Consider the following 23,073-nt stretch of genomic DNA (forward strand, 5'->3'; position numbering starts at 1 on the left):
CCAGGAGGGCATACAGCTCAGAGAGAGAGGGGATGGTGCTGAGCCCCATCTAGAAATCGGCAAGGGGACGGGGATAGCCTTCTCATGATCAGAGGAAGGTTTGATGAGAATGAGTATGGAAGAGGTAAAAGGAGGCCCAGCGAGAATTCTGAGCCAGCTAAGAAAATCACAATGTTATTATATCTGACAGTCTGATTAGTGGTAACACTCCCTTTTCAAGCGTCTACAAAAATAGAAATTGCCGTGCCTACTTCCAAGACTTCTGAGGCGTTGGCTGATCCATTACTGCAAACAAATGTCACACGAGCCATGGAGTTTCAATAGACTCGCTTTGATTCTCAGCCTGGGAGGATGTTTCATCGAAGCAGAATTCAGAGGGTGTGAGTCTATGCAAACAAGACCTGTTGGAAGCCGTTGGCAAAGGCCGCGCCAAGCGCAGCCCACGCTTTACCAGCTCTCCTGGGGTCATTAGCACCCCCAGTCGGCTTTTTCCCAACCCCTGAGCCTCTGACTCACTTCCTCTTTGAAGCTCATCTTTCTGTTCATGTCAATTCAAGATGAAGAGTTTTGGAGTTTTAGTTCTCGCCCCCACTGAGTAAGGTGGAAGAGCACTTCCGTGTGTGCTTCAGTTCTCCTTCTCGCTGCCTTTGAAAATTGCCCTCAACACTCACTTAACCAGCGTTTGGGAGCAAGAGGACTTCTGGTCCCTTTAGAAAAACCATAGAAACAGGCAGTGTGGGAGAGGGATAGCAGCATGCCATGCAGCATCCAGACCCCAGTCCAGCTCCAGGCACAAGTCCCGTCATCAGCTCAGGTTGGTGAACCACTCGGGAACCCGTTTCACAGATAAGGAAACTGGAGCACCAAGAAGTGATAGGGAAGCTTGCCTCTGCACTGTCTGTGCGGCCTTCAGATTCAAAGTCAGTTCAACAGATCCACCTTCCTATTTGGTGTTGTTATTAGCTCAGTAAAAATGTTTCTATCCCAGACAGTTGACGCTGTATAAACGTGATGGGAGGAGCTGTTCAGGAACTGACTGCAGTTTGTTGTTGCCGTTGTAGTTGTTAACTTAATTGTCTAAAAAAAAGAGTGGAAAATGTCCCAGAGCTCCTACGGGGGACCCAGTGCTTGTCTCCCCAGCCCTGGGTGTCGGGCACAGATAGGCAGAAGGGCTCCAGGTCATGGCAGCCAAGCAGACCCTTCACCTGGATGAATCCTAGAAGCTCTGCAACAGGTCCCCCATCCTGGGGTGTGAACCCTGCAGCTGGCTCACAGATTCTCCATCCTGATGCCCTTTCAGGGTGGAAGATGATCTGCTTCACCCTGGCCAGCCCCTCCCCTACCCCTCTGCAGGTAGGTCAGAAGCACTAGATGCAGCATCTGGTCAGGGAGCAGATCCCCAAAAAGCAGTCACGCCAGGAAGAAGCAGTTCTTCCAGCCACGAGGACTTGAGAGCTGGGAGGGATCCCATGGTCTCTGAGGCCACCAGGAATATGTGTGGTGTGAGTGTGCAGCCATGTCCCCAGCTCTGACACCATGCCCTGGTGGATGTGGCCCCTGCCACTAGTCTGTGAGGGCGGCTCCCCCATTCATTAAGCTCAGAACCTAAACAATGGCACATCCACCCACCCTTCACTTGGGGAGACCCACCATCCAAGTCCGGAGCAATGGTGGGTGTGCTCAGGTGCTGTTTATAAAGCAGAGAGAGAAAGCTGAGAGCAGAGAGAGAGAGCTGGGCCCTGAATGGGACTCGATGGGGCTCGCCTGGTCTCCTGCATGAAGCAGGAGAGAGTGACCCAGGGGCATTTCCCACCTGCCCAGCCTCCTGTTTGTATGATGTCTTCTTCCTGAACGGCTTGCAGGGCAGCAGCTTCCTCTTCTCCACCCCCAACAGGTGTTATGTTCATTGAGCATCTGTGGTCCAAGTTAACCCTTTGAAGTAAATAAAATTATTTAATTGTAGTCCTCTCTGTTTCACCAAAGCCTAGTCCCAAGCATCTGAAATCTGACATGGCATTCTAGTTTTTAAATAAAAATTGAATCTAAATTTGCCTGGTTTCAGCTTACTTATTGTGGGGCCTTTGGGTCTATTTCATAAAATGTCCAGTGTAAAGACAGAAACTACCACCTCTGAGAGTTAAGTGACTCTCACCCACTGTTCTAGATGCTTCTACAAAGAACTTCTCATTTAAGGCTCCAAAAGCCCTGGAGGGGGCATCATGTTTTTCTATTTTAGGGGTGAGTAAAACTGAACAGCAGGGAGGTTGGGCCCCTCCCAGGGCTTCTTGGCAGAGCCAGGCCCTTCTGACGCCTCCGGGTCTGTGGGCCACGGGTGCCCCGCAATCACCTCCGGGGCTCTCTGCTGGGCTCTCCATCCGGGTGTCCCTCCATCCTCTGAGGCTCCCGCAGAACCACCTAGGCCCCCAAAGTGATGAGTGCCTCCCACTAAGGCTGTGACAAAGATGCCATCCCGGGGCCTCGGCAAGCGGGATTCCTCACAGGGAGCAGCTCACATGGAGGACAGATGGAAGGAAAAATGAACTGATTTATTAGACTAAAATTCCATTTCCCTCTGCTTCATTGATTTTGTACTTGTTATAATTATGGAAAATTCTTTTAAACAGCCTGTAAAAAGATGCTCTTTCATCTGAGGGGGAATAGGGTCCTTGTTTGAAGCCTCTGGCAATCAGCTGTTTAGCTCGGCAGCCCCACCCACTGCCCCAGAGATGAGAAGGGCCAGGCGTGCTGCCCCCACAGACCAGCCTGGCACACACCCCGCGTGTGCTCAGTTCCCGGTGACGGACCCTGGGCCGGCTCCAGACCACCACGGTTAGCCGTCCTTGCTCAGGCACGGCTTCTCGGAGCCATATCTTAGTGGTGAAGAAAAAAAGAAGAGAAAGAAAGAGAGAGGGGAGGAAGGAAGCAAGGAAGAAAGAGAAAGAGGGAAAGGAGAGAAAAGAAAGAAGAAAGAGAAAGGAAGGAAGGAAGGAAGGAAGGAAGGAAGGAAGGAAGGAAGGAAAGAAAGAAAGGGAAGAGAAGAGAAGAAGAAAGAGAGAGAAGAGAAGAGAAGAGAAGAGAAGAGAAGAGAAGAGAAGAAAAAAGGGAAAGGAAAGGAAAGGAAAGGAAAGGAAAGGAAAGGAAAGGAAAGGAAAGGAAAGGAAAGGAAGGAAAGGACAAAGAAAAGGAAAGAAGGCAGCCCGCGAGAGGCCATCGGATGGCTCCCTGCAGTTCTGGCGATGCAGCTGACGGCTGGAGGGAGGACGATGCAGGACTCTCCGGTCCACGCAGGAGCATCCCTGTTATGGCTCCTTACACACGGGACCCAGGATGACGTCTTCCCAATAAGCCCTAGTTCATCACCAAACCGCCGCACCCAGTGCCGGGCCCCCCAGGAATGGGGCTAATGGCCAGGCACCGGGGGTGAGGGGCCGGGCAGTAGCCGTGCTCATCCCTAGGAGCCCTACACGGCCCAGCTTTTCCAGAAGGAGACCATCCCCATCAGGTCCCCGAGCGGTCTGGGCTGGCGTCCCCTCACTGTGCCTGGGGCGGCGAGGGGCACTCAGGGCCCCCCTTGCGGCTGTGGCCAGGCCGGCTGCGCCCCCGCTCCGAGCCTCGCCCACCAACTGCCCGCGCAGAATTAACTGTTCCTTAGAATGTTATTAGTCGAAACACCCCATTTGCTCTTAGGGTAAAGTTCCTGCTTAATGAACCGCGCTCCTGGCCCTCACCCCTCCGGCAGGGCTTCTCCCCGAGATAGCATCAGCCCAGGTGCCGCAACAGTGTTAGAAACTGTAAATCTCAACCTGTCACCGCAGGGAGGGGAGGAAAAAGGTGAAACAGGTTTGTGGAAGAAGCTTGCCCAGGTGCTGTTTTGCAAGCGGAGAGCAAACCAAAGGCTCTGCCATCATCGTTGCTGGAGATAAAGATCGTGTAAACACGGCCTCCTGGGAGGGGGGCTGCGCAGCCCCGAGGGGGTGTCCTCTGTGCAGACCGCTCCAGAGTCCGGGGGCTTGGAGGCCCCCCACCCTGGGCGCTGTGGGCACCACCCGAGAAGCGTGGCTCCCGGGCTGAGACCCGGGGAAGGAGCCGGTCCCTCTGCCGACCCGCCAGCAAACCTGGTGCCAGTGGCGCTCTCCGCAACAGCAAGTCCACCCTGAGCAGCTAGGATCTGCTCCCAGGACCTTTCATTTCTGCTCATCCCACCTTAGCTCCTCCGTGGGCCTGGGACCCGTCCGGCTACAATTTTAAGGCTAATAATTCTTTCTGCCTCCGTGAAAGGACAGGAAAGCCTTCCCGCGGTGGCGTCCTGGAAGCTGAGAAAACACTTGAACTGCGGGCTCCCCTCGCCGGGCCGTCGCTGCCCTGGGCCGCGCGCACCCGGCCCCCAACATAATTGGATTCCAGGCCGAGGGTGGGAGACGGGCGATAAAGCTGCTGAGAATTTCCACACAAAAGCGCACAGCCCATTTACATTTTCATTGGTTTCCCAAGAAGAAAATGCGGAGCCAGTCCTGTTTTTCTAATTTTTTGCCATCATTGAAAAATTAGCATTTGCCCAAGTAAAGGCCATTGTGCTTGTGTTCATGATATCGGCTGGAACTTAGAAGGAGTCTGGAGCACCAGAAAAAATAAATAAATAGAAAAATAAATAAATAAATAAATAAATAAATAAATAAATAAAGTAAGGAGGATAATGTTTCCATTTTCTCCTTTATAGTCCATAACCTGGTTTTAACTGCATTTGCTTGGGGATTTTTTTCTTATGAAAATAGTATTATGTGTGACATTCAGGCTTCCATAAAAATGATTAAAACCACAGTGTCTTTGATGATATGTCTTTGGCATCCATAAATAACACCCATATCAATAAATCCCAAAGCAACGATGGGCAGGAATAAGACACGTCACATTTCATTCACTGTTTAGCTAAATTGCTTTTCTGTTTTACCGTTTGTAAAATAAGGAGCAAATCACTGCCTGTGTAAGCAGGAGGGGAGCCTGCCCCCCGCCCCCCCGCCAATCCTTGCTCATCAGGAGGGGTTTCTGAGTCCGGGAGAGGGCACGGGCCCCTGGCATCAGGCAGGGGTGCGGGGGGGCCCTGGGAGCCCCTGGGTGGCTCCGGGCGGCTCAGGATGGCTCCGGACAACTGGGGCTCTGAAGTGAGGGAAGGAAAGCCTGTGATCATCCCGAGGCCTCGGGCCCCCACCCTCCCTTTCATGCTGCCCGGGGAGTGCAGAGCCCAGTTATCAAATGGATCTCTCTGTGTCCACTCATGTTATGCAGAGTGCCTACTCCTGAAAATATTGCCGAGAAGTTTGGATTTTTTTTTTTTTGAATAGTTGAATCTTCCTGTTACTCTCATTCTCGAACAGCAATGTGCTTGATACACACAAAGGTCTTTATAACAAAATCAGCGTGTGTTCAGAGGGAGTCACTAACAGGGCACAGGTTTATGGGGAAGAACGGAGAGAAAAGTGTGTGACCGGCCTTGTGAAACTTTTGGGCCATTCTGGGCAATTGCAGGAGCAGGCCACCCCAGCCAGGAGCAGCTGACACTGTGCGACGGCCCCGTACAATCCTACAGCTCTCTTCTGAGAACAGCAGCATAAAAACCCACCCATGCCAGGACCTGACAATAAACGGGCTTCCTCCAGGAAAGGGGCCCGTACGGTCAAGCAAATGACCTCCAGGGACCTCTGGGGTGGGGACCAGGGACTCGCCCCAGCCTTGCAGGAATGGCAGTGAGAAGCTTCTCTCCATGAATCAGGCACAAAGTGGGGTTGAAATTTCCTGAACCTGAATCGTGTTTGGGAGAGGGCGAGCCATGAGCCCACTGGACAAGCCCACGAGAGGACCCGGCCCAGCTGTGCATGGGGTCCCCTCAGGCTCCTTGAGGGGACAGGGGTGTCTGGGCATCTCCCCATGCATCAGGGGCCAAGCCCGGGCTCCAGGCCCCCCTCCAGCCCAGCCCCACACAGGGAGCTGTGGGCATCGGGGGCGCTCCAAGGGAGTGGCTGTCCTGCAGGATCTTCCCTGCTTTCCTTAGACTGTCTTTCTTTTTAACTTAATAAAGCACATTTAAAGCAAGACTCAATGTCACCATTGCAATCACTCATTCGCTGTTTTTAAATACACTGGAAGCTTTAAGTACACTGGAAGCACCATGATACCATTATTAAGTCCTAAAATTATAATAAACCATAATCGACAAGGATTGGACACCTAAGCTGTTTATGAAGCATCCCTCACTCAGGAAAGCCAATTCTCATGGAGAAAGACGTAACTGTGTAAGTGGTTATAAAGGGCCACTGGGTCTGAGGTCTTGTTTAAGGAGGTGCAGCCAGGGGATCTGTTTTGTTTGGGGCCGTGGAGCAGGAGGCAGCCCGGCCCAGTTGCGGGCTCGGCTGCAAACCCTCCGCCTGGCAGGGCCTCTCTGCTCTGGGAGAGCCTTCCCAACCATCAGGGCAGGTTTCCTGACCTTCAGCCCTACATCTGGCTGTGCTTTCATGGTTTGCACTCCTCAAAGAATGCACAGCCACCCCTGTCCGACCCTCCAAACATATGGAACCAGGGAAGCCGAGAAGTCTAAGTGTCATTTCTAACAATCCATCGTAAAGGTGTTTCCGTCCTTCTCCATCACCCACGTCGCCCTTCTGAGGGGGGAATGGGTGTGACCACTTGGCCACCTGACCATGCAGAAGAGCCTCTCCTGGGCTGCTGATCTTCACCCGTAACCACCTCTCATGACCTCAGCAAGCCCAACAGTGACCCAAACGCCACAAATTCCCAAAGGGGCCGCGTAGCAGGACACGGTGGTGCAGGGCCGGTCTAGCATGCATATTCCAAAAGTCTATTTAAAATGAAGGAGTAGCAGAATCTTTGATTTGCTAACTTTCAGTGGAGCCAAAATATTTACATTAAAAACAGATCATTTGGCCATGTTAACAAAGTCAGACCCTCTGAACATTTTTTAACGGTCTAGGCATGCATAAACTTTTAATTGGCGGGTGACCAGAAATTGTTGATAAGTGTGGCCAACCCCACCCCTGTTTGTAAAGAAAACCCAAGGCTTTGGGGTTCCGCGGCTGAACCAGAAACCACCACATATTTGGGCTGCAAGGCCAGGTGGGCAGGCTCGGAGCCTCACATCCATAGGGATGGCCACCTGAGTCCCCGCGTCCTTCCCCTGGGTTCTGTTGTTGCAACAAGATGGACAAGGGAGCAAATTCTTATGGCGTCTTCTGAGTCATGGACTCAAGGAAAACATAGCTCTGCAGAAGATTATCCAGCCTCTATTGCTATTGACAGTCATTCCTACCAAAAATTACTGAATATAAGAAATGTTTGTGTGTTAAGAAGTTTTTAAGCTTAGTATCATCACAAAAATATTTCACTCCAATTTGATAATTAAATATTCTGAGCACGCCCTTCTGTGTGCATGTGGACTGCCTTTTATGCACGAAGCATCTTCTCAGTGAATAAAACAGCAACTTGTTTACCGACTCGCCACGTTGTGCAAACCCCAGAAGGAGTGTGTTTCACTTCACTTGCAGAGGTTTAAAAACCAAGACCACTAGTAACTTTGACAGGATATCTGTGTCTCCCTCAAAGGGCGAGCAAGAGACAGACGGCTCAGTAAAAGAAGGTCAATAATTTTTGTTTGAAGAACTTTTCTACTGTGGCTAATAGTCAACATTATATGCCTCGTGCTAAATCGGGCTTGACCTGGAGAGAGCGGCACATCTGGAAAAGATGCCGAGATGGTCCTAAAGGAGCTGGGGATGAGAAGCTGACTCAGAGTGGGGCTGAGGGCCAGGCTGCTGGGGGTGGGGCAGGGGGACAGGGGGATGGGGGGGCAAGGACAAGTAGGGGGCCCAGGTGGCAGGGGGCAGAGGGGGGGCAGGGGGTAGGGGGCGCAGGGCTGCTCAGAGGCAGGGGGCAAGGTGGCAGGGGTGAAGAGGGGTGAGGAGGGGTACTAGGGTGGGGGGAGGGCATGTTTGCTTTGAGGACAAATGACCACATTTATTTTTATTTTATTTCTGTTTCACTGCTAAATTTTATTTCCTTCAAAAGTTGCTTAAGGATCCCCCCCCCCCCCATCACATTCAGGAAATCCCAAGAAGGGGGAAATTATAGCAAGGACTTAGAGACATAGGCCAAACACATAACCTAATATTTTAGAACTGTTCGCGCTCATAAAAGGAAGACAGATTTAGGAGTCAGAAAATCTTCCTTGCAGTTTGGCTTCTGAGGAGCTGGATTCTGCACGAGGATGTGTTTTCATTTTTATTTTTTATCTTTTTTATTTTAAAGATTTTATTTATTTATTCATAGAGACACAGAGAGAGATAGGGGAAGAAGAACAGGCAGAGTGAGAAGTAGGCTCCATGCAGGGAGCCTGACTTGGGACTCAATCCAGGGTCCCCAGGATCACACCCCGGGCTGCAGGCGGCGCTAAACCGCTGCGCCACCGGGGCTGCCTGAGGATGTGTTTTCAAATACATTTTCTTTTCAGTGAAATTTGACTTGTTTCCAGTCATTTAAGGGAATGGGCCACGCTCTTTACAGATTGAGCAAAGAGACAACGAGACACATTTCCCTAGAAGCCACAGCAGGTGTGATGAAATCTCATTTGGGGAACAGACCCTCCTGTCACTCTCTGTTCTGCCTTGAAGCTGGCCCCCTCTGGCTGAAAGGATAAATCCCGGCTATCCCTGGGAGAGGTGTCCAGCTTCACTCCGGGGTCCCCAGGGTCCTCTCTCCTCTGATCAGCCAAGCCCATGAGTAAGCGATGAGCAGCGCTCCAGCCAGCGCGCTGTCCGTCGTGGGCTCTCCAGGTGCAGAAAGTGCTCCCCCCACTGCTGAGCCCTGCTGCCCGTGAAAGCTCCTCCCTCACTTAGTACAAGACGGATGCCAGCCTGTGACTGGTACTCGAAGTAATATTTCAGCGCCTGTACCTTTCCAATACATTTTCTCTGTTATTACAACTGTTCCCTAATCTGAAATCATTTGCTGTGTCTGCAGTGAGTGAGTGGATAATGTTTGCCTTCTATAGGGACAACTATATATGTAAACATACAATATATATGTATAAATATATATAAAATTCAGTCATGACAAGGAAATTAAAAACCTGCTCAACAGTAAGGGTCAGAAAATGTCACAGTATTAGATGAGCTAGTGCACAGCCACTAACAAGTCCACCCCAAAATCTAAGAATATAACCCATAGCAGTAGTTACAGGATTTCACGGTTTTCTCCCCAACATCAACCAAAGGACTCCATTAGTACTGATGCCTCTTCAAATTTAGTAACACTTAGTAAAGTTAAAAAGTCCTCAAATTTATAAATTATTAAAAACTAGCTACACACAGTTCTTAGAAAGAAGCCAGGGGGGTAATGAACACTTGTGCATTTTAGGATATTACAAGATTCTGGGTTCATCACATGGCAAATCCAGGAACAAAATAAAGCACAAATGAAAAGTCAGTAATTGGTAAAGTTGAGTTCTCAAGTCACTGTCTTAAAGGATGAGTTTTTTCATAGATGGTATTGGGTTTACCACTTGGGTAAAGATAAAATGTGATCCATACCTCACACCATACACCAGAAAGAATTTCAGATGTATTAAAGATTTTAACATAAAAAATAAAACCAGACAAGGATGTATAAACATGGGTTGATTCAATCCTAAAATGAGAGTGAAGAACAGCTTCTAATTATAGCTCCAAATTCAGAAGCAAAGAAATTTTAATAATTTTGCTTACAAAGTTGTTCATGTCATAATTAAATCATCATAAGGGAATTCAAAAGACAACTGACAAACTGAGAAAAGAAACAGTTTCTGTTTTGGTGAAGGCAAATATTAACAGAGTTTTTAAGAATGAAGAAGACCAAAACCTCATAGAAAAAGAGGCCAAAGGCAAATACGTTTAACTTCACACAAAGTAATTTAAAAATCACACCAATATATTATTTTTCATGTATCAGAGTGTCAACAGTCCCCCAAATTTGGCAACACACTCTAGAAGTGGGCACTAATTCTGGTCACCAGAAAGTATTCTCAGAGGATGATCCCACAGGGAATGTAGCCAAATAATAAACATAGAATAGACACGACTCAGTGAACTTTCTGGTCTTAGATGTGGAAAATAACACTTTCTTCTATTTTAATCCTCAAAAGATTTGTGGAGTTCTGCAAACTGTCTTTCCTAACATTTTAGGAGTGATTCTTCAAGTTCTGAAAAGAAAAACATGGAATTTCTTACTTATTTAAGTTTTATCATTCCTGTGTAATATTTTCCTTAATAGATGTGTCAATCTACAGTTTCAGAGACTACAAATCTTGACAAAGTTCTGCAAAAGGTAGTCTTTGGCGAGGCCCAGAGACATGCCCATCTGAACCAAGAAAGACAGAAAAGGAATCCTACAGATGCTCTTGGGGTCAGAAGTGCAGTTGTGACCCCAGGCTCACCTGCACCTCACCTGCATGGCCTCACCTACATGGCTTCACCTGTTGGTCTTATGTTCAAGGACCCACTTACATAGCTTTTCCTGTATACCTCACCTGCATACCTCACCTGTGTTCACCTGTACACGTTACCTATACTCACCTGCACTCCTCACCTGCACATGCCACTTACACTCACCTGCATTCACTTGCACACCTCACCTGCACTCACCTGCACACCTAACCTGCACTCAATTGCATGCCTCACCTGCAGACCTCAGCTGCGTGGCCTCCTCATCTACTGAGCTGTACAATCCCAGAGGGTTCCACTCACATGGGCCCTGTGAGGCTATTATGGATTAACAATGAACCAAATTCTGGGTTTCATGTTAAAAATTATATTTCATTTTATCTTAATTTCAGAGTTGTCTGGAGGCACTGAAATGTGTGGTTCCACAAAGGTTGGATTGCCTACCCCAGGGAAATCAGTAGTTGACACTTTTGTTTTTTTTCCAGCAGTGGTGTCAACTGAAGATTGTATTTCCTCCCTAGAGTGTTGTTGTGGCCTTTATGTCACCCGGGCACCACTGGAGGATGGCGACCAGTATGTTACTACTAAGCAACAGACCCCTGTTTCATTATTAATGTCATGTCTGCAATATGGAGAAGTAGCAGTGGCTTCAGAGGTTGGCACCATACTTCAGACCATAACCTTCCCACATCAGTGTTCTCCTGCTGCTGTAAAGTCAGAGGAGACTCGAAGAAGCAGAGCATGTGCCAGCGCCCTGGTCATGATTCTGGAGCGTTCCCTTGGCACCGACACACCTGCCATCCCTCCTTCCTCCTGTCCATTTTGCCCAGTCCCCCGGCCCCTTAGGGCCCCTGCTGGCCTGTCCCAAGGGACCCTGGCCTGTGTCTGGGCCACACGTCTTCTGAACCTGCCACAGCCCATGGTCACAAGGAATGTAGGCAGCTGGAGCCCAACAGGTGCACTTCTCCTCCCAAGAGCACCCACATTTTAGGCAGAGCACAATTAGCAATAGGAATATTATTCAGACACCCTTTTCACGAAGATCATAAAACCTACAATCATGTCCCTTGAATTTCTTTGGTTTTGCATCGAAGTCTCACTGAAGACCATTGCACATGCACATGCACTCACTCCCATGAGCACAGACCTGGCTGTGGCCTTTTGTTAGGTGGACCCGAGACACAGCCATGATGTGTCAACCTCCTGGGATGAGATGTCCTCCCTGGGGTTTCCAGCAGACCCAGGAGGGATCTCTTGCAAGTTAATAGCTCCATCTTGTATACACATTAGCTTCTAGTCCTTCCAGGACATCATGGGTACTCCACAGCACCTGCCTACATGTTAGCATGTGCTTGAGGTTCTGCATGGGTCTAGGCTGTGCTAACCCACTGGCCCAGAGTAGGCACCCCTGACTGGCCAGCCACCCTACCTCCAGACCCATTCTGCACCCCCAGCGTTGCTCCTAACACCACCTGCCCCCCACCCATGGCTTCCTGCCATTTGTAGGACAAAGATCTCAGAGGAGGAGGGTGTGAAGACAGAGCTGGGAGGTGGCCTCCAGACTCTGTCACCGTATACCTGCCCGTCCCAGGCTCTGTACCTCACCCCTGCCTTCTAGTGCCTTCTGCACTGATCTCAGCCTCCTAGTGCCTTCTGCACTGATCTCAGCCCATGCTGAACCCCTCTGGGGAGCCCCCATGACACCTCTCAGAGCCTCTCCTAGCGGCCGGGTCCCCCCCAATGTTCTGATCCCCATACCTTGGACTCACATCTTCCAAGATGTTGCTTGGTGCACAGTAGGTTCTCAGTAGCCACTTCTTGACTGGAGGAGTGAATGCTGCAAAGTTTCTCCTAAATCCAACCGATCTTCAGATCCATTTGCAGGCACCTAGAGAACTTCACCCATTACTTTCAGTACCAGTAGTATGTTAGCATTTCCCAGCAAAATGCTTTATCTGACAGTCAAGTAAACAAGAGATGGAAATTTACATTCTTTATATTTAATTGCTTTTCTTTCAGGAAATCATGATCAAAACACTAGGAAGATGAACAAAATGCTGATATACTAGCTCCTCTTCAGCACGGCCTGAAAGCTGCCGTGCCGGTCTCATCGGGCAGCCTGAATGGTGCGAGCACACAGGATGTGGCCTGGTGGGCCCTAACCACTGGTGATCCCGCTCCCCTCAGCCTCCCTGGATGCCAGGAGGCCTTTTGGGGCTAAAGCCCCTCTCAGGCTCGTTATGGTAACGGGAATGAATTTGTCTCCTTCTTCACAATCAGCTCAGACTCCCACTCAGATGGTGAGAACTCAGGTCGCACCATCTAAGTCTTAGAGATGGGAAAATTCTGGAAAACACAGTGCTCCCTCAAGCCTACTTCTGGCCCCTTCCTGCTCTAGGTGGGTCTGCAGGGTGCGACATGGGGCTCCTGGGAGTTTCTGCCCTCACCCACTGAGGTCCACCCCATATGTCCACAGCGTCCCTGACAATTCCCACTGCGAGGTGACACCTCAGTAAAGCCCAAGGTCCGACATGTGCACCATGCACACACAGCACATAGCCGCCCTGCACACTCATTTCCTGTGAAGTGACGTCATGCAAAGTCCACCAGAGCCTCTCGGCACGTGCAGAGAGCTGTGCCATCACCGGACAGTATCTGTCCTGTGTCCAGCCTGCACGCCAACTGCCTCTGTGAGCGGTGCAGCTCCATTTATGTCTCTCCTAAACCTCCAGGTTTGGGGTTCTTGCTACCAGCCTCATTAAGTTCCCAATTCCCCGTTTATAGATTTCACAAGAAAACATTCACCAGGAAGCTGGTGGAGAACAGGGAAGAGTAGGAGTGTGTGAGTGAAGATGCATGCTCAAAGGGCACGCTTTCAGGGTCCCCATGGCCACCACCAGCTTCAACAGGTCCTTGGGAGGACTTCTGAGACCTGGCACATCCTCATACTCACAGGCATGAGGACACATGTAGGGCAGCCAGGGAAGGGCACACGGTGTGGTATCCGGGGCAGACCAGGCACCAGGGCCCAGAACCCAGTAGGGGAAATGCTGTCCACAGGGCAGCTGGTAGAGACATGGGCCCAGGGATCTTCCCGGGGTTGGCCCTGCAGGCACCTTCTGACTTCCATGGGCCCAAATCCCAGACTCCCGGCAGGAAGGCAGGACTCCGCATAAACCCAGTTTGCACAAACACTTTGGGCATAGGGAGCCCGTCTTATCAGCGAGGTGATGAGGTGCCCCCTCAGTTCTGTTCCCAGATGCCAGCCAAGGCCACCTTGCAATCAGGCCCTTCTAAATGCAGCAGGTTCAGGCCCGCCGCAAAAACACTTTTCTGCACTTACTTTTGACAAGAGATTTTGGAACATGCCAATTATGACTGGTAAATAGTTTTAAGCCAAAATCTCAGGAACACGAGTTACATATTGCAAAGAAATCAGGGATAGTTAAGGAGCTGAGAGAGAACACAGTACTCCGGGTCCCTCTATGGCACCATCTCGTATGTAGGATGATGTCACGTCTATGATAAGCTCATAACTGCACCAGAAACTAACGAAAACCCTAGAAAATGGGAGTTCCCCGATATCATACCTAGGTGGCAGTGGGGATTTTTCAGACACTTGTCTGTCCCGGGCCATCGTAGGGAACCCAGGAGCACCTCCTGAGACAGCGACTGACAGGCACAGGTTGGTGACATGGTGACAGTCATGACCATGACCAAAGCATCCTTGTGAAGCTTGAACTTAACCACCGTTGATTGTCCTTTTTCTCACATTTATTGAGGGTGAGAACTGGCCCTGGGCCTGCAGTGTGCTCGACACCACTTAAAAAAGCCTCCAGCATTAAGTCTCTGTTTTCATTCCTTTATTAAGAACCCATGACCACGGCTGGACACAGAGAAAAAGTCCCCAAATGCTCCTCCCTCAGGTACAGGAGGGAAAATGATATGAGCCTCTTCTGGTATCTTTCAACAGCCCAAAGATGAGCACAATTTAACCAGACTGAAGCCAGAGAAAATATTGATCAGTTAAGTACGAATTTTATTAAAGAGCAAAACCAAACCACAGCTCTAGCCTGAAGTTCCCGTGGGTCGCTCTCATCATAGGTAACATGTGGGAAACGTGGAGACCTCTGGTGAATCAGCGTCCCCGATGCCTGTCCTGCGTAGCTGCAGGCCCCGCTGTGAGTCCTGAGTGTGCCGATGTACCTGCAGCAGAGGAGACGAGTGGTAGCTCGTCTTGCTGGGGGCTGGGGGCCACCTCCCGTCTCTCCAGTTTTGAGAGGCTGTTGTGTTGCTCTGAGGAGCCTTCCAAATGCAAGGAGGGCGGAGATGGCCATGGGGCAGCCCTCCGGTGCAGAAAGCCTGGCCAGTGTGTGGCTGGGGGGCCCACTGGGCTACAAGAGCTTGAGCGGGCGGTGAAGATCCTGCAGGGTGCCTGCTGCGGCCAATGCTGCCACCTGGGAGCAGGACCCAGGTGACCTCACACCTGCAGCCTGGCTGGCACAGCCTCAACACCCAACCACATGCTTCTCTGAAACTACTGAGTCAGGCAGACAGAGTCCATGTGGGCCACATGGCTAGTGTCCTTGTGTGAGGTGAACTTGCTCCTGTGATCCAGCTGAAGTGTCTGTGTCGAGATTAAAAACTCAAAGTTTCCCACAGGTGTCAAGTCTCTCCATTGAGAGGGTGCCGTCCTGCAGGACCCCCCAAACTAGCCTCAATAAAGACGTAAAACACCATCCTGTGCAATGTGGAATGCATCCCTCGCCTCTGCATCATGGCTCGCCATTATTTGCGATCTGAAATGTCTATGATTGGAAAATGAATATATCTCCTTCTTATACATGTTTTTAAAAAATCAGCGCTGGCAGACCATGGCGAAGCCGTGGGGCTCAGCCTCCCACCTTCCATGCTGTTGAAGGCAGAGCGGATTGCAAGCAGCTGTCCCGAGGTGCCCTGGCTGCAGGCAGGCAGGTCCCGGCAGGTGTTTGCTACAAGCAGGACACCAGAAGCCAGGGAAGATCGGGACAGCTCCCCAAGCTGTACAAATGAACCCAATCAAAGCACGTCGGCAGAGATATCTATCAGGAAGGCAGCACTCTGTGCATTGAGTCATCGCCGCTCCTGGAGCTGGAAGTAAAACCCAGCAGCCGATTCAAAAAGGGACAAAAATCTCATCTAGAGGATGTGGAGCGCAGGCTCTGCTGCAGCCCTGGATTCAGTGTCAGACTCCGTCCTTGAGCGGGGCCGGAGGATCCTTCACAACAGAAAGAGTACAGACTCTCAGGCAATGATTCTTCATCAACAGATCTTTAGAGTCTGTGTCCCCTGAATCACAGGACGCCATCTGGGAAGGTCCTGGCAGTGCCCTCGGCCAAGGGCGGTACTGGTGGGGGTGCGGGGGCCAAGGAGAAGCAGCCCACTGCGGGGGAGGGGGCTCACTAGGACCAGGTCCCTCCAGTGCTCTCCAGAGCCCTGAACCACTGTTTCTGTGACACACAAAAATTTGAAATCTATTTTACAGATAAGTGAACAAATATCCACAGGGATGGGTGCCCTCCTAGGGAAAAAGATCTAAAATTCAGCTCTTTCCACTCAACCATATGGTTCCTTTGGTGATGGCCACCTGTACCCCATGTAGGAGTCTCCACCTGCCCAGGGAACAAGGGCAACGATGACATACCAGGATGCGTCCACCATCACGGAGGCCAAGTAGGCAAGGACGAGGGTCATGTGGGCAGGAGGTTGGTCTGTTTAGTTTGTTTCCTCCCCCTCCAATTTACGATGGTGCATCAAGTAGTGCTCCCCAGAGATGTCCATGCCCTAACCCTCTGGAACCTGTGACTATGTCAGGGCAAATGGAAAAGTAGACTTTGTGGGTGTAACAGAGAATCATCCTGGGCTTTCCAGGTTGGCCCGGTCTCATCTCATTAAGATGAGATCTTAAGAAGTAGAGAACATTCTCTGGCAAGAGTCAGGAGTGAAGCGGCAGAAAGGAAATTTGGACAGACTTGAAGTGTGGGAGAGTGTGCCTCGTGGCTGGAGGGGTCCATGTGGAAACCCCAAGGAGGAATGCAGGCCAGTGACTGGTCTGTGGTTGACAGTAATGTTCAGGATGACAGTATTTCTGTCAGATTATGGGTCCTTGGGAGATTATAATGAGAAAGAAGTCTGTGATCTTAAATTACTTGACATTTTAGGGACCCCTGGGTGGTGCAGTAAGTTAAGCGTCCAATCCTGGGTTGAGGCTCAGGTCATGATCTCAGGGTCATGGGAGGAAGATGCATGTCAGCTCCATGCTCAGTGAGGAGGCTGCTAAAGTTTCTATCTCCCTCTTCCCCTCCCCCTGCTCTCTCTCTCTCTCTCTCTCTCTCTCTCTCAAATAAATAAATAAATCTTTAAAAATCTACTGACATTTTAGCATTGTTTGTCATCCAAAAAGTAGTTATATCATTGTAGGTGATACTGGAATTGGAGCCAGAGGTGAGGTGTGGTCATAACAGGAAAACCTACAACGTGCAGCACTGGCTTAGAGGATGAGTGTCAGCCACTGAGGACACTGGCACTGGGGCCTCCCTGGGTGCAGATCTACATTATGACAGAGGAAATATTTGGAGAACTTCTCACCTCTGCTAACTTGGGTGGCATACACCCATACTCTATAGAGATCAGGTGATGATAGATTACCAAGATGTCCAGGGTTTTGTTGGCTGCGTTTGATGATACTACATGAAAGATTGGAGCTCAGAAAAGAAAATAAGGGGGTTTTCAGAATCAGAAGGTTATTATCTCTTCCCTTTGTTAAAACTTCTGAATAGGGCACCTGTGTGGCTCAGTTGGTGAAGCACCTGCCTTTGGCTCAGGTCATCATCTCAGGGTCCTGGCATGGAGTCCCACATTGGGCTCCCTGCTCAGCAGGGAGCCTGCTTCTCCCTCCGCCCCTCCCCCCACTCATTCTCTCTCTCTCTTTCTTTCTTGAAAAAATAAATAAAATTTAAATAAAAATAAATAAAAAATAAAACTTCTGAATAAGACATACAGAGTAGAAGTCACACTTCCAACTGCACAAAATGCCTAGAGGACAAGACTAGAGGTGTGACTCTCCCACCAAAGCCACGTGGGCCTGATTGATTCAGTGCAGAGATCCCTGCCCAGAAAAACCAGCAGGGATTAAATAAGCAACTCAACAGAGCAAGTCTAAGGACACCTAAGAAATTGGCACAGAGAGCTGACTGGAGGCAAATAGATAAATTCATTGTGCTTCTTTGTTTTTGTTTTTCAATTTTGCTAAAATATACATCACAAATCATTTGGCATCTTAACCATTTCTAGGTGTACCTTTCAAGGGCATGAAGTACATTTACATTGTTGTGCAAGCATCACTACCACCCATCACCAGAGTAGTTCCATCTTCCAAAGCTGAAACTCCATCCTCGTGCAGCACTAGCTACACTGCCCCCCAGCCCCTGGTCCCCACCGTCCTACTTTCTGTCTATGAACTTGACAACTCTAAGCACCTCATGGGAGTGGAGCCACACAAGATTCATCCTTTAGTGATTGGCTTACTCCACTCAGCATAATGTTTTCAAGTCTGCTTATGTGGAGCTCATGTCATAATTTCCTTCTTTTAAAGCATGAATAACATTCCACTGTTTGCATGTAACACATTCTGTTTATCCGCCTATCTGTCCATGGATACTTGGGTTGCTTCCACATTTTGACTTTGTTGCTATAAACATGGACACAAAAATACATATTCTAGTCCTTACCTTTAATTCTTTTGGAGATAGAGCCAGAAGATGAATTGCTGGACAACATGACAGTACTATTTTTACATTTTTTAGGGACTGCCACACTGTTTTCCACAGGGCGGCACCATCTTCCATTCCCACCAGCAGGGCACAAGAGGTCCAATTTCTCCACATCCTCATCAACACTATTTTCTGTTTTTTTTTTTTTTTTTAATAGTAGCTTTCCTAATGGGTATGGGGTGGTATCTTGTCATTATTATGATTTGTATTCCCCTAATGATTAGTGGTTTTGAACATTTTTTCATATGCTTATTGGCCATTTGTCTATCTTCTTTGGGCAAATGTCTATTCATATTCTTTGCCAATTTTTAAATCAGTTTTTTTCTTTATTAATGAGTTGTAGGAGTTCTTTATGTATTCTGCATATTAACTCCTATGAGATATATGCTTTATAAATATTTCCTCCCATTCTACAGGTTGCTTTTTATTCCATTAATAGTGTCCTTTGGTGCACAAGGCAATTTATTATGCTATCAAGGTAGTTGTCCTTCCAAAGAAACCATTGGTCGAGATAAAAGTCTCTTTGGAAGTTAAATGAGATCATGCATGTAAAACACTCAGCATAACGCCTCATGTAGTGTTGTGTTCAACAGGTGTCAGTTTTAGTATATACTATCCTAATAATAGCAAGTTCATTTTTAAAATTTCAGAACTTTAAAAAAAATTCCTCTCAAATAACCTTACAAACGACATTTTAAACATCTCAAAAATAATCAGTTTCATTCTTTATAAGCATATTTCATGTGAGAACTCCAAATAAATAATATTGGTTTATTGGCTCCTGGATTTTGTTTTTATATTTTCTTCACCTGCTAGTTGTGAAGATATTTTGTGCGAGTTCAACATAGTAAATCCACCCTCAGCAGGGATATGTGCTGTCACCAAAGTCCATAAAACCATAATGCGGTGATTCTGAATCTTCAGTGCCGCAGTTTAAAATGGGCCTTGAGCTAAATGCCCCCCATCCAATCTTCAAGAGAGAAAACATTAATTTAAAAATGTAAATGTCCAGGATGGTCACCACATAAACAAGCACCTTCTCACTTGCCTCATATAACTCAGACATGTTCCTGATCATCACTGTGTAGCTGTGGTGCCCACACCCTCTGCTCTTCTGATGAGGCTGGCTGCGAGCCATGTTCCTCCTCTCCCATCCTATCTGCTGCTAAGTCACACAGCCAGCATCACCCACAATTACCATCTGCAGGCTTACATGACCAGCCAGCTATATGGATGGAAAGGCTCCGAAACCCGAAGGTGATTTTGACGCCGTGCCACTATTGAGCTGGTGATTGGCATTCTTTGTCACAGACAAAGCTCTGCAGTCACCTGAGGAGGAGAGAAAGTCATTCATTTACTCAACCAACAACTCAAAACCCTGGCAAGCACTCTGCCCTAGACATTAGGCGTGCCTGGCTAAACAGCGGTCGGATCAACCTGAAAACTCTGCGTGTCAGGCTGGAAACCAAGGAGGTCTGCACTCTTGTTGTGCAGTTGCTACAGAACAGAGCAGTCCTGTTTATATCTGTTATCTCAAGCTGGATTATTCTGACTGCTTGAGTTCATCAAGACAATCATTCAATTATGTGCTTCCTCAATGGTGATTTGCATAGCTCAATCTGAGAACACAGATATGAGGGAAGCTCTAACAAGCTGATCGTTTGATCTGTGTTCTCTTGCAGAAGTATAGCTACACCAGCTTCAGTGCCTCTGTTTTTGTTTTGTCTTAAGCTCCGATCCTTAAATAATGATCGACTGAGAGAGTCACTGGCAGGGCCCAAGCAATGACACAGTGTTCCCCGCCAAAACAAATTCAGACAAAGAAAGGAAAGTCTGCCTATTTGAAATGCTCCGTGTTGCACAAACCCAGCGGTGTGCATACGTTACGGAATCCAAAGCCAATGGATTCCTCAGCTGACTCCACATCACAAAATCACCACAGAACATATCTCATATTACATGATATTCTCAGGATGGCAGCCATGAGCAGATCAAAGTGGAGTCTTTAGGAATGAGATTTGGCTTAATGTGGAAGCTGGCAAAGAGTTTGATCAAAAGTTGATGAATGAGATGATTCTTCTGGAAGCAACTCTATTACCTGTTTATGTTTAATCCGTTTCCAATGGACAGAAGTATATTTGGGGAGATTTTTAAATTATTCCTGCCTTGAGACCAAATAATCACTGGGCTTTCTTCCATGGATACTGAGGTAGAAATAGGACACTACAGCGGGCAGGCGTACCATGGGGTGGGGATCCCGAACACCGCTCAGCCACAGGGGTTTCAACAGTCTGCGAGTGAAGGCGAAAAACAAGAAAAATGTAGTGCATGTGGGTATCAAGTTGCCAACTAACCATGCTCAGAAAGTGTTATTCAACAAGAGGTTGGATTTGAGTGTAGTGGGTGGTGGGGACCGGGATGCAGGAAGAGGCGGAACGGTGGGGAGAGGGGGCAATGGAAGGAAGGCTTTGTCAGTGGGAAGAGAGACCCTACGGCCAACCTCACCCTCAGGGACTCAGCTTCAGGCTGCTATTCCTGGATCCTGGGCACGTCCTTGTCTTGGTTCAGACACAGTCAGAAGCACCTTCTGATGAAAAGTCATGGGTTTGGAGAAAACCTAGGAACCAGGGTTTGATGCAAGTTTCAGACAGATGGAGACACTGTGCAAAGGGGAAACATCCCTCCTGACACGGGGTGAAATTGTGCCCATGTATTTATTGACTGCATCCTTGAGGCGGCGGGGCCCTGACAGGTCACTATGCCACCTTGGTAGTGACCTGCTGGAGACTCATGAAGCTCTGGGGCTCAGTGCTGTCCGGGCAGCTGCAAAACCAATCAGCTTCCCCACACCCCCCGAAGGCTCACCCGCTCTGCCGATGCCGAGGGTCCACGCAGCCCCGAACACAGTGCAACCCTGACAGTGGCCACAGCGGGCAGAGTGGCTGCAGCACCAACAGCTTCCCAGCCCTGGGGCCCACGTGCCAGGAAAGGCTCTGGGTTTCCCTGCTCACCTGTTGCCGGGGTGGTGGCCCCGTTCCTCAGAGGTGCGCGTGGCAGGGGTCCCCAGGCTCCGCAACAGGATGCCCAGTGCCCCCAGTTCCTTGGTGACAGGTGCTGGCCTTGCCCAAATTCTCTGTGTGCCCGCTTAGGGGTTAGGGTTTCACAGAAAGAAAGGATGGGTTGATCAGTAAACCTAAACAGAGTGGGGGCTGAGAAGCTTAGCTCACACTCTGGAGCCCTAAGTCCCGTCAGGGAAGAAAGTCACGTGGTTCACAGTGCAGATGAGGGGGGACACTGAGCCCTGAGTCCACCTCAGGCAGCTGTGACACTGAGGCGGGTGGTGCCCGGGACCCAGGCTCTGCTAGGACAGCCGAACCCATGAGGACGAGCAGGGGGTCTGGGGGTCCCTAGCCCTGGGGAAGGGCCTGAAGGAGCTCTCCCCTGGCGCTGCAGCATCTCCCCTCCTCAGCAGCAAGCGCTTTTTCTCAGTCTGTCCAGGTTAAGTGAGGTTGTTCGTCTGTCCCTATGAGAAGTCCTCAGGGGGTGTCCGTCCAGGTAGGTGAGGGTGTTCGCCTGTCCTGGGCTCACTTTGAGAAGTCCTCAGAGGGGCTTCAGAGCAGGCCAGCAAGGTCAACCATATTTTGCATAAACGACTCCTTCAGTTGTTAACACCTGAACGCATTCACTAGGCAACCAGCTCTCTAGTTCTCTTTTTTCAAATCAGCTGATGGCGACAGGGAGGGGTGAGGTCCAGGGGGTGGACACCCGTGACCCCCCGCCACCCCATGCCGTCCACTCTCCTATCCAAAGGCCCCTGGAGCAGAAAGCACCTACCCCACCTTGGCTCAAGACTGAGATGGGGCCTCACTCAAGAGTAACTTGGACTTTGAAGCTTGGGTTTAAAATTTTTAGAGCTTAAAAAATGTATACACTCAAAGAGGAAAATTTAGTCACAAAATTTAGTCACAAAATTACTATTTTTCTAGTTGGGCGAGTGCTACATGTTCATCCGAAGTAACAAGGCAAGGCAGATTGGAATAATCAGACAGCACCGCTTAAGAAAGGGGAACTCCTTCTCATCGTGAATTGTACCTTGTGAAGTTAAATACTCATTGTGAACTTCCTCAGGAAAATCTGCCCCTCTGGACCCAACAGGGAGTGTGGCCAGTGGCCCTGACCCGTGTCACTGAAAGTCAAATGTTTGCCAGCTTAAATATGGACTTTTAATTTCCTATTTCTTGCCACTGGCAACTTTACAGATTTGGTCGCGCAGGCGGCGGACACCCCGGACGGTTGGCACGGGACTATCCCTCTGTTTGGGTATTGATCCCCTTCCTGTTGACTGAAGCCCTTTGCTTTGTAAAAAGTGTTTTTTCCCCCTTTTTCTCGTTTCTTCTCACTTTATTGTTGTTTTGATTTACCTTAAGTAGACTTAAATTTTTTTATTATTTTGGAGACTGTCAGTTTAAATGTCCCATTTACAAATACTTTCTATTAATTTTTTTTCTTTCTTTAAATTTTTTTCATGGTATTTTTTCAAAGTTGGAATAAATAATCCTAAGATTTGTGTGGAACCAGATAAGACCCTGAATTGCCAGAAGAATGTTGAAAAAGAAAACCAAAGGTGGGATCATCACAATGTCAGACTCCAAGCTCTGTGACAAAGCTGTGAGCATCCAGATAGCATGGTCCTGACCCAAATGCAGACTTGCAGGTCAATGGAATAGAGGAGAGAACCCAAAAATGGAGCTTCAATTCTGTGGTTGACTTTAAATTTTTAT

This window comes from Vulpes vulpes, chromosome 3 (assembly GCF_048418805.1).
Source record: "Vulpes vulpes isolate BD-2025 chromosome 3, VulVul3, whole genome shotgun sequence".
Lineage (NCBI taxonomy): Eukaryota > Metazoa > Chordata > Mammalia > Carnivora > Canidae > Vulpes > Vulpes vulpes.